This window comes from Rhinopithecus bieti, unplaced genomic scaffold (assembly GCF_001698545.2).
Source record: "Rhinopithecus bieti isolate Rb0 unplaced genomic scaffold, ASM169854v2 scaffold_50877, whole genome shotgun sequence".
Lineage (NCBI taxonomy): Eukaryota > Metazoa > Chordata > Mammalia > Primates > Cercopithecidae > Rhinopithecus > Rhinopithecus bieti.
Window position 1 is genome coordinate 1,088,192 of NW_016821745.1, and position 14,544 is coordinate 1,102,735.

Genomic DNA, 14,544 nt, shown 5'->3' on the forward strand with positions numbered 1-14,544 from the left:
GGAGGATGGAAAAGCACCCTGAAGGAAGAAGGTCACGCAGCCGGCATACCCAAAAGCTTGTTCACAAATCCTTATTGAGTGTCTTCTGTCTGCAAACTCGTGTGATAGTGTATGCTATGTGGAATATGACAATAATTACTCTAGCAAGCCCTCTGCAAGGGAAATCCAATGCCTCAACACAAACAACAATGGCACGCGGTGCACAGTGAGGAGCAACACAGTCAGTGCAGGTTGTCCTTGACATTCGAAGGAGGGAAACGCTGTTCCATGCTCTGGAAGGTTCGAGAGCAGAGGTGGATGGGAGGGTGAGGAGCATCGGAAGGCGGGACATGGAACACAGGACAAAAAATTGGAATGGTCTTGACAAAGTCCTGGGGTTTGAATGGGTAGAGATGGTGGAATGGGATTTGAAGTCACTGGATCAGAAATGCAAATCATTTGGGGTTGAAAAGTGTAAGATGTCTGCGGTTACCAAATGAATGGGTCTGTGGAAGACAAAAATGGGTAAGCAGGTGAGTGAGATGGGACCACACAGGGCCAGGATGCAGAGGCCCCGGGTTCCCAGCACAAGTGTCCTTTACTCAGTAAGCAATATGGGGGTTTTTCCCACACACACGTGAACACACACACACACACACACACCATAGCTTTATTGATGTATAATTTACCTAAAATGCACCTCACTCCATTAGAGTGTACTATTCATAGGGTTCTGATAAATGTGAAGTCTTGCAACTACCACCGCAATAACGTTTCAGAATACTTCCATCACCCCCCAAATTCCCCCCTGTCCCTTTGCAGGTAATTCCAGCTCCTACCCCAGCCTCTGGCAATCACTGACCTGCTTTCTCCCTCGATAGCTTCACCTTTCCCGGAATTTCCTGTAAAGGGAATCATATGGTATGGAGTCTCCTATGACTGGCTTCCCTCTGGGGCATGATGTGGTAGAGTCACCCACGCTGCTGCATATGTTAAGAGTTTAGTTGTTTTTATTGCTGAATAATATTTCATTGCATGGTTATACTACATTTTGTTTACTCACCAGTTGATGGACATTTGGGTTCTTTCCAGTTTTTGGCTATTATAAATGATGCTATTATGAACATTCACATAGAAGTTTTAATGTGGGCGTATTTCTTCATTTTTCTTGGGTAGATGCCTAGAAGTGGGATTGATGGGTTTGTTGGTAAGTGTATGTTTAACTTAATAAGAAATTGCCAAAACTGTTTCCATTTTCCACATTCAGCGATAATGTATGTATATGATTTCATCAACTTAGGTAAAGGTTTGTAAATTTTATTGATCTTTCTAAGAACCATTTCTTGGCTTCATTGATTTTTAACTATTGCTTGCCTGTTGTCCATTTCATTGATTTCTACAGTATCTTGATGATCTCTTTCCTTCTTACTTTGGGTTTAATTAGAACTTTTCCTAGCTTCTTAAAATTGCATTTCATATCATTGACTATAGACTTTCCTATTTTCTAACATAGGCTGTTAGTGCATACTACTTTAGCTATGGCTCACAAATTTTGGTATGTTGTGTTTTCATTTGCATTTTGTTCAAGACATATTTTCCTTATGATGTCTCTTTTGACCTGTTGATTATGTATAAGCATTGTGTGTATAGTTTCCACATATTTGGGGATTTACCAGAATATTTTTTCTGTTTTAATTTAAAATTTTATTCTGCTGTGGTCAGAGAACACGCTCTTCATGATTTCAGTCTCTTCAAATGTATAGAGACTTGCTTGATCCCAGGATGTGGTCTATCCTGGTGAATGTTCCCTGTGTGTTGGAAAAGAATGTGTATTTTGCTGTTGCTGAGTGGAGTGCTTTCCAGATGTCAATTGTTTGACAGTGTTGCTCAAGTCTTCTATGTTCTTGCTGGTGTTCTATCTACTTGATTTATAAATCATGGAGGGAGGAGTAGTGAAACATCTAGCTATAACTAGTTGTCTATTTCTTCTTTTGAATCTGTCAGTTTTGCTTCCTGTATTTGGAGCTCTATTGTTAGGTGCATATATGCCTAAATTATTATATATTTCTTCTACATTGGACATTTTATCATTATGAAATGTACCTCTTTGTCTTGAGTAATATTCTTTAGCTTAAAACTATTTGTGTGGTGTTAACACAGCCAATCTACTGCTCTCATATGTACAGTTTGCATATCTTTTCACTTTTACTGTCTTTGTAGCTTTCATTTAAAATATGTCTTATGTAGAAAGCATACAGTTAGATCTAGTCTCAAAATCTTTGCCTTTTGATTGGAGTGGCACGTAAATTTATATTTAATGTAATTATTGATATGCTTAGATTCATGTCTGTCATTTTGCTCTCTTGTTCTTCCTTCTTTTGTGTTAATATTTAAGCAGAACATTTTTATACCTCTATTGATTTCTTAGCTATATTTCTTTGTGTGCTTTAAAAATTATTTGTAGTTGTTCTAGGGATTATATAAGTATTTAAATTTATCACGATCTACTTCAAGTTGATACTGACTTTCTTCTGGTAAAATATAGGCACTTTGCACTGGTACAGCTTCATTTTCTCCTCTGTTTCTTTGTGCTGTTGTTGATACACACACACACCTACATATACATATGTATGTATAACGTATATGTGCATGATGTATATATGTATAAAATCTATATGTATACAATTAGAATTAAAATATATATAATACACATATGTATATACATACACACATATGCACACACATGCACACACACATTCCTATATGTTAAAATTCAACAACACAGTATATATTTTTTACTTTAAACACTCTTTAAAAGAAATTAAGAGATAAAAAGAAAAGTATATATTCTTGTATATTTATGCAGATTATAACTTGTATTTACCATTTCTGATGTGTTTAATTGTTTCCTGTGGATCTGAGTTACTATTTGGTGTCATTTTCCTTCAGCCCACAGGAATTCTTTTATCATTGCTTGTAGTGAAGTTCTAATAGCAACAAACTCTGTTTTTTTTTTTTTTTTTTTTTTTTTTTTTTTTTTTTTTAATATGGAATCTTGCTCTGTCACTCAGGCTGGTGTACAGTGATGCAATCTCAGCTCACTGCAACCTCCGCCCCTCAGGTTCAATCTATTTTCCTGCCTCAGCCTCTCGAGTAACTGGGATTACAGGTGCATGCCACCATGCCTGGCTAATTTTTGTATCTTTTAGTAGAGATGTGATTTTGCCATGTTGGCCAGGGTGGTCTGGAACTCCTGACCTCAAGTGATCTGTCTGCCTCAGCCTCCCAACATGTTGGGATTATAGGCGTGAGCCACCACGCCTGGCCTCTATCTATTTTTTCATATCCAGAAAAGTTTTAATTTCATTACCATATTTGTATGATAGTTTAACTGAATATAGACTTCTTGGTTGATAGTTTTATTCTTTTTGCACTTGAATATGTCATGTCTGTTGGCCACATTGTTTCTGGTGAGAAATTACCTTTAAATTGTATCCTTGTTTCTCTATATGTAATATGTTATTTTTCTCTTGCTGCTTTTGAGATTTTCTCTTTAACTTTGGCTTCCAGCAGTTTGACTATAATGTGTCCAATTGTGGCTTTCTTATTGTTCATCTTACTTGGGGTTGGTGAGTTTCTTGGATCTGTAAGTTAGTGTTTTTCACCAAATCTGGGAAGTTTTTGTACACTATTTCTTCAAATTTTTTTTTCTCTTCTTTTCTCCTCTATTTCTGGGGCTCTAATTACATGTATGTTGGTATGTCTAACATTGATCTGCAGTCTGTGAGGCTCTATTCATTTTTCTTTGTCTTTCTTCTCTCTGTTCTTTGGATTGAGTATATTCTACTGATCTTTCTTTAAGTCACTGATTTTTTTTTTCTTCTGCTACCTCATAGCTGCTGCTGAGCCCATCTGGTGAAATCTTTATTTCAGTTATTTTACTTTCCAGTTCTAGAATTTCTGTTTGGTTCTATTATATAGTTTCCAATATTTTGTTCTCTACCTATTCAGTCATGTTCAGCACATTTACTTTAATCCTTTGGATGTATTTTCTTTTGAATTGTTGAGCATATTTACAATAGCTTTTTACAAATCTTTGTCTGTTAAGTTCAACTTCTGGCCCTTCTTGGACTCACTTTATATTGATTGGTTTTTGTTTTTCTTCCCTGAGTATGGGTTATACTTTTATTTTCTTTTTGCATGTCTTATAATTTGTGTTTGAAAACTGGACATTTTAAGTACTACACTGAAATGACTATGAATTCTGGTTTGTTCCTCTGAGGGTGTAGAAAATTAGCTTGCCTAGACTCAAAATGCAAAGTGTCTCCACTGTGTGTGCAGCCACTAATATCTTTATTTTGTTTTTCTTTTCACTTTCTTTATGGCCTGGCTCCCAAGTGGTCTCCCAGTGCCTACATAGGCTAGCAGTCAGCCAATGATTTGAGTAGAGGTCATGCTGTTCCATTCAAGCCAGGAAGGCTTCTGCTCTACCATGTGGCTGTGTGTGGACTGCAGGATGTATTCAAAGACACGGCAACATCACAAGTGTCTCATGCGTGTAATTTTGAGAGACTTTTCCAACATCTTCTGCATGTAGTTTGGCAGCAGTGACATGTAATGAGCACATCTCGGCTCTTTCATAGCTTGTTTCCCTCCACAACCTCCTTCTTACATCTCTAGCTGCTTTTGCCACCCACCCTGAACATTGGTGAGGACACACGAATTTGCTGTCAGGTGTGTGTGTGAGCTCATGGGTGTGTGTATGAGCTCATGAGTGAGTGTGGGTAGTGAGCAGTGTCTGACTGGAAATTGTGGGACCTGGATTTTAAGTAATTTCTTATCTCATCTGACTGACTGAACCAGCTAGTCAGAAGCTACAGACTCTGTGGCTTCTGACCATAAGGCTGCACACCCTCCCTACCTGATCTAGTGAGAGGTGGTGTGGGAATGCCCCAGGAAGGAAGGCTGCAGGTTCACCAGTCTTACCTGGTGCAGGCTGGCTTTCTGTAAGTAAACAGTTTTCAAGTTGTTACCTGCCTTTGGTTGTTTTCCAGTGCATCAAAATGGATGTGTTTAATTTTTTTTTTTTTTTTTCATTTGGTACATGTTTTCTGTGGAGGGAAAATGTCTAATATTCTCAGACCACCATAGTGAAACTAGGTTGCTTTAGAAGTTGCCTGAATGGTGTGTCAGGTTGAGGAATGGGGCGAATGTGTGAAATGGGTGAGCCACAGTGAGAGGAAGGGGATGGGGCCACATGAGGAGCAGTCGAGGTCGTGCTGGAGAAGGTGGCAAGGTGCAGGCAGTGAGAACAGAGAGGGAGGAACAGACGGTGTGGTGTGACTGAACATGGGCAAGTTACTGGAACTCACAAAAACTCAAAACCAGGTTGTTGGAAATTAAAAAGGCATATACAAGAGAGCGAGAGCAATAGCTAGAAGGGAAGACAGGGCAGCTGTTGTATTATTTAAGATGAAAGTGACCTGTGCAACCTGGTAGGCAGAGAGGGAAGCTCAATGGAGAGGTTAAAGACAAAGAATAAAGAAAGCCATATGTGGGGATATAGTCTTGAAATTGTGTTCACCTCGTCTGGATATTACATCTGGGACACAGTAGCCTTTGTTCTGGCTTAGATGGTGACAAACTGAGAGGAGCGTCTTCCAAACGTTGCCCAATGATGCACACCTTGCCTCTTTGGTTGAGAGAGCTGGCACCATCACTGACTGAATAAATGGACAGTGGACACTCCTCTTTCCTATGAATGCTCACTTTTCTTTTTCGAGAGGAAGAAAGGGTATTTTTCTTTCTAAGACTATGGATATAATTGTGCAGATGTGGAAAAAGGGAGGATGTGAATGACCATTTGGAATATTTGATCTGGATCAGTAAATGTCATCTTAAGGAAGTGGAAAAATGATTTATTATATAGTTGACATTGGTGAGGACACATGAATTTGCTGTCAGGTGGGTGTGTGAGCTCATGAGTGAGTGTGAGTAGTGAGCAGTGTTTGGAAATTGTGGGACCTAGATTTTAAGTAATTTCTCATCTCAGCCCAGCAGGTATTTCATTTCCCGCAGATAAACTGGATTTGATGATATCTAAAGACCAGCACAGATACATACTTTATAATGATTCTTGTGGTCTGGTTGGGGAGTATGCATTTCAACAGACTTCTAGATCTTGTATTAGTTGTTCCTGGGTGTATGTGCAAAGGAAAGGCTGCCTCATAATAAATTGGTGAGATTGTTTTATAACAAGACTCTTTTTTTTTTTTTTTTTTTTTTTTTTTTACATTTGTGATCAAAGCTTGAGATTTAGTTAAAATCCTTATGGCAATGATATTGTTTGGCTCTGTGTCCCAACCCAAATCTCATCTTGAATTGTAATAATCCTCATGTGTCAAGAGCTGGACCAGGTAGAGATAATTGGATCATGGGGCAGTTTCCCCATACTGTTCTTGTGACAGTGAGTGAGTTATCATGAAGTCTGATGGTTTTATAAGGGGTTTCCCTCTTCGTTTGGCTTTTATTTCTCTCTCGCCTGCCGCCATGTAAGACAAGCCTTTGCTCCTCCTTCACCTTCCACCATGATTGTGAGGTCTCCCAGGCCGTGTGAAACTGTGAGTCCATTAAACCTCTTTTTTATTTACAAATTACGCAGTCTCAGGTATGTCTTTATTAGTAGCATGAAAACAGATTAATACAGACAGTGTTCAACATGACTTCTTCTTTTGCTGAATTCCTGCCTCTAATGAAGGGCATTATATTAATATTGGGGTGCAGTCCAACCGAGCTTACCTGTGAGTGGCCACAGAATCCTGCAGATGGGGGGATTTGAGTGATGGTACTCAAAAGGCTCACCTGCTCAAATTCATATTCCATCTCCAGGTGCTCTGGAATTCTACCCTGAGGAACACCTTCCAAAGGGTGAAGGCATTATATTTCCTGGATTCATTTGAAGAAACTCAGTGCTTCGTGGAAATAATGATGGATTACACCCTTGACACTGTAGTGGGGGTGAGTTTATTTCACACTTTTTGGTGCCATGGGGCAATATCACGTTGTTGGTGACCTGAGTGATGTGGCATGGAGAGGGGACATGGCATGCAGGAAGTGCCTCTGTGTGTCACTGCAAAGGTACTCCTGAGCTGGGCCACCTGTGTCCTGTCTTCTTCCCTCTACTTTGTCCCACGTACACTTGCTGGCCCACTCTTCCTGTTATAGTCAGAGTGCTTTTAGTTGCAAAAACCCAGAAACCCCTTAGGCTAGTTAAGATGGGGAAGGGGGTTTATTTTAAGGAGCAGAAGAACTCATGAAAGCCAAAGACAGGGAGTGAAGGACAGCTGGATCCCCTGGAAGCTGAAAGTGGGGATCACGCAGCCAGGAATTAAAACAATGGCTCCTGTTGTAACGTCTTAGTTGCATTCCTCTCATCTGGTAGACCGGCTTCCTCTGCTAAAGAATGACCTAGAATGGCCAGCCTGGCCCCAGTCTTTAAGCTCTCCTAGGCCTGGTGCCCACCTCTCACTGCCTGATTCCTTTTGTATTGATTGGCTCAAATTTCTTTTTCTTTTCTTTTCTTTTTTTGAGATGGAGTGTCTGTTGCCCAGGCTAGAGTGCAGTGGTGAGATCTCGGCTTACCACAACCTCTGCCTCCTGGGTTCAAGAGATTTTCCTGCCTCAGCCTCCTGAGTAGCTGGGACTACAGGCACGTGCCAACATGCCCAGCTAATTTTTGTATTTTTAGTAGAAACGGGATTTCACCATGTTGACCAGGCTGGTCTTGAACTCCTGACCTCAAGTGATCCACCTGCCTCAGCCTTGCAAAGTGTTGGGATTACAGGCATGAGCCACTGCGCCTGGCCAAATTTCCAGGAGAAATACTCTTATAGACTCAGCTCAACTAGGTTGGGGGAGAGTCCTTTGCACCTGGTAATCCTTTAAGTTTCTGAGCCAGAAGGCAAAGGCCACAGAATCTGTTGGTCCCTACCCAGAGTCAAGCGGGGGATTCTTGCAGACTCCAGAAGAGTCAAGCGGGGGATTCTTGCAGACTCCAGAAGGGTCAAGCGGGGACTCTTGCAGACTCCAGAAGGGTCAAGCGGGGACTCTTGCAGACTCCAGAAGGGTCAAGCGGGGGATTCTTGCAGACTCCAGAAGGGTGGGGCAGCAGTTGTGGCTGCCTCTAATACATGCTAACCATTGTTCTGATTTTGTCTTTCATTTGCACCAGAAACTTTTAAAAAAATCCTTATTTCTTGCAAGACTGTTTACGACTTGGCCCATGGTGTCTCTCTCATCTCACTTGCTGCATTTCTCCTTGTCCAGACACTGCCTCCATCTCCCTGGGCCAACTGCTGCAGTCCCAAATGCCCCGCTGCTGCCTCAGGACATCTGTACTGGCCGTCTGCAGCCTCAGGGCTCTTCCCCTCCCAGCTGTCAACCTGTCTCACTTTAGCCCCCTTAGGGCTTCACTGAAAGACCACCTTCTCCTCGAGACCTCCCTGTGCACCCTATCCTGAGGTGGGACGAGAAGAAACACTGACCGTCCCTCCATGGGACTTTGTCCAGCCTCACTCGCATAGTTAAACCGGGTTATGCATTTTGGGGAAGAGTGTCCCTGGTCTTTGGGGAAGACTGCGAAGCCGGTCTGAGGGTGAGAGTAAGACCAGACAAACCCCCATCGTGGGACAGTCAATATCTCTCAAAACAGAGGAGGACATGAAAACCCAGGAAGGACTGAGGAACTGTTCCAGAGAGGTGGCTAAAGAGACATGTCAGTGTCATGACAGCTGCACCAGAGAAGGACGTTGGTGGGAGGACCAGTGGTGCCTGGATGGTCTGGAGTTCTGGCAGCAATGGAGCAGCGCTGGGGCCCTGGTTGTAACAGACGGATTCTAGCGACGTAAGATGTTAAGTCTGGGGGAAGCCGAGTGGGGGTACTGTCTTTGCAATTTTTCTTTAAATCTAAAACTATTCTGAAGTAAACATTTTATTTTTGAAAAGCACGTGTCCATTACCTTGACATTGCTTTTGCATCTTCCCTGCAGCCCATGTGGCCAGCACTGCCCGCCTGCCCGGGGGTTGCCTCTCCCACCTGCAAAGTCCCTGCCTTGTGTCGTGCGTTCAACTCTCTCCTTCAACTTCTGGAGCCAGTGCCCCTCCTTGATGGAGCTGCCCTGACCTTGAAACACAGGTAGCATTCTTCGTGTGCCAGGACTCCCCTGGGACCGCCTCTCTGCGGCCGGGCGCTAGCAGCTGCCTCGAGACCTCCCGTGCTTCTGATCGCTGAGGAATGACTTCTGCTCAATCCCGGACTCCCACAGTGTGCAGGACGCCATGGGTGCTTGTTGAGTGGATAAAGCCGAAGGCTCACATCTTTCCTGCAAAGTCTCCTACCCGTGTCCATTACGAGGTGGTTTGGGGGAGAAAAGGCCAAGACCGCCTTGGCGAGTGGGCTGGGCGTCCTGGATGTTGGAGGTCAGAAGTGAATGATGGACACGTGCTGAGACTGAAGCGTCTGGATCTGGATGGATGCTTTAAAAAGAGAGCGTGTGTGTCTGAGGATGCTGAATTTCCAACCAGGCGCCAGAGAGAGTGACCAGAGGAGGAAGACGCCCGCCCGCCCGCCTGCCAACGGAGAACTTCCCGGCCCCAGCAGAGTCCCAGGCTGCCCTGGCCTCCTCGCTCTGGAACGTGTGACAAGCATCCACAGCGCGAGCAAGGGGTGAGGCCAGCCCTGCAGACCCCATAGTCATAGCCAGGCCTGGGTGGAGTGAGACTGCCTGGTGGGTGCAGACCTTCGCAGAGCACCGCAGGCCTGCACCGGGTTGGCGTGTGACACGCGGTTTGCGGCTTCCTTCTCAGGCCTGTTCCGGAGTGTGGGAGGCCTGCCAGGAGATGACGTGAGCAGGAGAGAGGAGGACATTCCTTGTGCCCAACCATGGGGAACGGTGTATTTTCCATAGCCTGATGAACTGAAGGCAAATTCAGAGCCAGCGTGCACGAGCTGATAAAAGGGGTGAGTGGCCTGCTTCTGTTGATCTTGTAATGAATTTGTAAATGCAGACATGCACACATCCTACCTGGTTGCGCTTAGAGACCGGGCATCCAGAGGCCCCCATCCCCTGGGCACAGCTACTGGGCAGTCAGCGGCCAGGGCGACTGACCCCTGCTCACTAGGTGCAGTGCAGGCCTCAGCTGGCTTCCTGCACGCACTGCCCGAAGCTCCCCGAGAGACGCATTTCCCTGTGAGAACAACACAGCCTTATTGAAGAAACTGAACACTGGGGACCCAGGGGCCAGGTAGCTCTAAGCTGAGTCAGTGGGGACAAGGCAGGCAGGAGGCAAGGGGTGTTTACTTATTGTTTGGTGCCTCCCACAGAGACAGGATCCCCGCAGCCCCACCCGGCCTGTTCATTGTTCAGTCACCCTCAGTACCTGGCACGGAGCTGGACTTAGGAGGTGCTGGGTGGTGTGTTTGGAAGGAATGGCCTAGAACCAACCTGCGGGAGGGCCCGGATGTGTGACTTCTCCCTAGCAAGCCTTTCTTCCTCAAAGAGCAGAGTGTCGGTCACGTTGCCCGCAGTAGGGCCACACACGTTTATTCTCCTCCCTTTTCTCTCCAGAGCTTTGGAGAGGTTGATGGTGACTTGGGGAGGGTAACATGAGAAAGGGTGGGGATAGCAGGTCTGACCAGGTCAGATGCTAAGTTGCCAGGTAAAATCCAAGATGCCCAGGTAATTTGAGTTTCTTGGAAACCTGGCTAGAAGGTGGTTCTCATGAACTTGGGACGTGGGTTGGAGGCCTGCAGGTAGCAGCTGGTCTCATGTGAAAGATGTGCTTTTCACAGCTGCAGACCCGAGCCCTTGCCTCCAATGCCTTCCCACGGACACTTGCTGCTGGACACTAGTTACGAGAGTTTTGGGAGCCGCTGCCCCATCAGCGCAGCGCCGTCTTCATGCTGCCAGAGCAGCCTGGTTTGGGACGAGCACGGGGGGCGCAGGTGGGGAGGAGACGCGGGTCTTCAGACCTCAGGTCCCACCTTTCCTGGGATTCTCCGTCCAGCTCAGGCATGAGTTACTCCTGTGGCTGTACTTAGAGGGTCTGAAGTTCTGCATTCTGACCTAGACTCTGTGGAGAATTACTGGAGAGAGAACAGGGATGAGTGATTGGAACCCCTGCTTAGAAACCACACATTGTTACTGCTGAAAGGAGGCGTCCACATCACTGTTACGTTGCCTTGTGCTGCGGATGGGGAACTGAGGCCGAGAAGGTTCAATGAGATACTCAGTGAAGAGTCTCATGGTTCTCTTGCCTGATCGTCCCCACACTCAGGGACAGATGGGAGGATTGGTGCTATTGGAACATAGCCAGGGTCTGGCTTTCCTAGGGTTTGAAGGTGGCATTTGTAAATGTACATGTAGGAAAACAGTGATTGCTTCTGAAAGACATGAGACAGAGTGAGCAATGAGAGAAAGATGGTGCAGGCAGCTGTGTCTGAGAAAAGGACTCGGCTCTCACCCTAATACTATGTGTTGATATCACCTTGAACGACACAGGGCAAATGAAATCAGCTGCTTGGAGATTACAAAGTTAATCAAATATGGAGAAGTGAATTACACCCTGACATCTCAGATCCCCAGGGGGACGGCTGCGTGGATGGCCTCTGGGACTCCCAGAATTCCGTGGTTGAGGGGCCTAAAGGGCTGAGTACTTGGTCCAGCTCCACTCGGACACTAGAGGCTGCTCTAGTCAGTCTTTGCCTGAGCTCATTACTAAGGGGAAATCCATCCCTTGTTTTCTCTCTCTCTCTTTTTTTTTTGTTTCTTCGACAGTTAAAATATTTTAAATCAAAAAGACAGAGAATAAAAAATGCTGACGAGGATGTGGAGAAAGGGGAACCCTTGTTGCTGGTGATAGAAATGTAAATCAGTATTGCCACTGTTAAAAAAAATAATATGGAGGTTTCTCAAAAAACTAAAAATAGAATTATGCTATGATCCAGCAGTTCCGCTGCTGAATATGTATCTAAAGGAAAGGAAATTAATATATCAAAAATTCTTTTTCTTTGGGTGGATACCCAGTAGTGGAATTGATGGGTCAAATGCATCCCTTGTTTTCTAAAGCAGGTAATTTTTGTTCCCAGGCATGAGTAGAAGTTTTGCTTAATCCCATTTATGTGCAATTTACCCATTACCGGCAAGCCAGGAGACCCACATACCTAGGGGAGAAAACAATATCAGTTACCCGATGCCTTCTTCATTCAACTTAGTTTGAGATGACAAATTCTCCAAGTTCCTTTTTGTTGAGAGCAAAGCATCTATTTCCTATCTGCAGGAAGCGGAACTGGCACCTCCACGAGATACTCCTGAAGATTTTATCTGGAACACCCATTTAATTGAATATTTCATATAATGCTACTGTTTTTCACATTTTGAAGCTATAGTTAAGAATGTAGAAGTCACTTGGGGTTGTTTGCTGGGCTATAAAACCCGTGGTGGCTAAGATGGTATTTGACTGAAGAAAAAGAACAGATTCAGAATGAAGATTGTATTATTTTGGATATGTTGGTTTTACTTGTTTTAAGAAAAAAAATTATTTTATCCAACATGGTGCTGTTTGCATATTCATTTCCTTGACAAGTAATAAAGTTATTGAAAAGACCATTTCTTTGGACCCTTTGATCACTGTGGCTTAGTAAGGTTGGAGACCTGCAGGCTCTGAACTAAAGACACAGATCTGGCCAGAAAATCCAGTTTTATTTAACTCAGCAAGTTTGATTTGACTCAGGCTGGGTCACTCTTTGTTTTTTCTGTTTTTTTTTTTTTTTTTTTTTTTTTTTTTACTTTAAGTTCTGGGGTACATGTGCAGAACATGCAGGCTTGTTACATAGATATACATATGCCATGGTGGTTTGCTGCACCCATCAACCCATTATTTACATTAGGTATTTCTCCTAATGTTATGCCTCCCCTAGCTTCCCACCCCACAACAGGCTCCAGTGTATGATGGTCCCCTCGCTGTGTCCATGTGTTCTCATCGTTCAACTCCCACTTATGAGTGAGAACATGCAGTGTTTGATTTTCTGTTCTTGTGTTAGTTTGCTGGAATGATGGTTTCCAGCTCATCCATCTCCCTGCAAAGGACATGAACTCAATCCTTTTTCATGGCGCATGTATTTCATGGTGTATATGTGCTACATTTTCTTTATCCAGTCTGCATTGATGGCATTTGGGTTGGTTCCCAGGTCTTTGCTATTGTGAACAGTGCTGGCAGTAAACATTACATGTGCCATGTGTCTTTTATTACTATAACAATTTATAATCCTTTGGGTATCATACCCAGTAATGGGATCTGGATCCAATGGTATTTCTGATTCTAGATCCTTGAGGAATCGCCCACACTGTCTTCCACAGGGTTGAATAATTTACCACTGCTACCAACAGTGTAAAAGCATTCCTGTTTCTCCACATCCTCTTCGCATCTGTTGTTCCTGACTTTTTAAGATTGCCATTCTAACTGGCATGAGATGATGATCTCATTGGTGGTTGTGATTTGCATTTCTCTAATGACCAGTATGAGCTTTTTTTCAGTTTATTGCAGTATAAATGTCTTCTTTCGAGAAGTGCCTGTTTTATATCCTTCTCCCATTTTTTGATTTTTTTTTCTTACAAATTTGTTTAAGTTCCTTGTAGTTCTGGATATTAGACGCGTTGTCAGATGGATAGATTTGCAAAAATTCTCCCATTCTGTAGGTTCCAGTTCACTCTTGATGCTAGTTTTCCTTTGCTGTGCAGAAGCTCTTTAGTTTAATTAGATCCCATTTTGTCACTTTTGGGCTTTTGGTTACGCATTGTTTTTGATGTTGCTCCAAACTAACTACAAGGCTACAGTAAGCCAAGAAACAGCATGGTACTGGTACAAAACCAGATATATAGGACCAATAGAACAGAACAGAGGCTCAGAAATAACGCCACACATTACAACCATCTGATCTTTGAAAACCATGATGAAACGAGCAGTGGGGAAAGGATTCCCTATTTAAGAAATGGTTTTGTGAAAACTGGTTAGCCATATGCAGAAAACTGAAACTGGATGCCTTTCCTTACACCTCTTACAAAAAAATTCACTCAAGATGGATTAAAGACTTAAATGTTAAGACCTAAAACCACAAAAACGCTAGAAGAAAACCTAGGCAATATACCATTCAGGACATAGGCATGGGCAAAGACTTCATGGTCGGGTCACTCTTAATTATTATTATTTTTTATTTGAGATGGAGTCTCACTCTGTCGCCCAGGCTGGACTGCAGTGGCCTAATCTCAGCTCACTGCAAGCTCCGCCTCCTGGGTTTACGCCATTCTCCTGCCTCAGCCTCCCGAGTAGCTGGGACTACAGGCGCCCACCACCTCGCCCGGCTAGTTTTTTGTATTTTTTTTTAGTAGAGATGGGGTTTCACTGTGTTAGCCAGGATGGTCTCGATCTCCTGACCTCATGATCTGCCCGTCTCGGCCTCCCAAAGTGCTGGGATTACAGGCTTGAGCCACCGCGCCCGGCCGGTCGGGT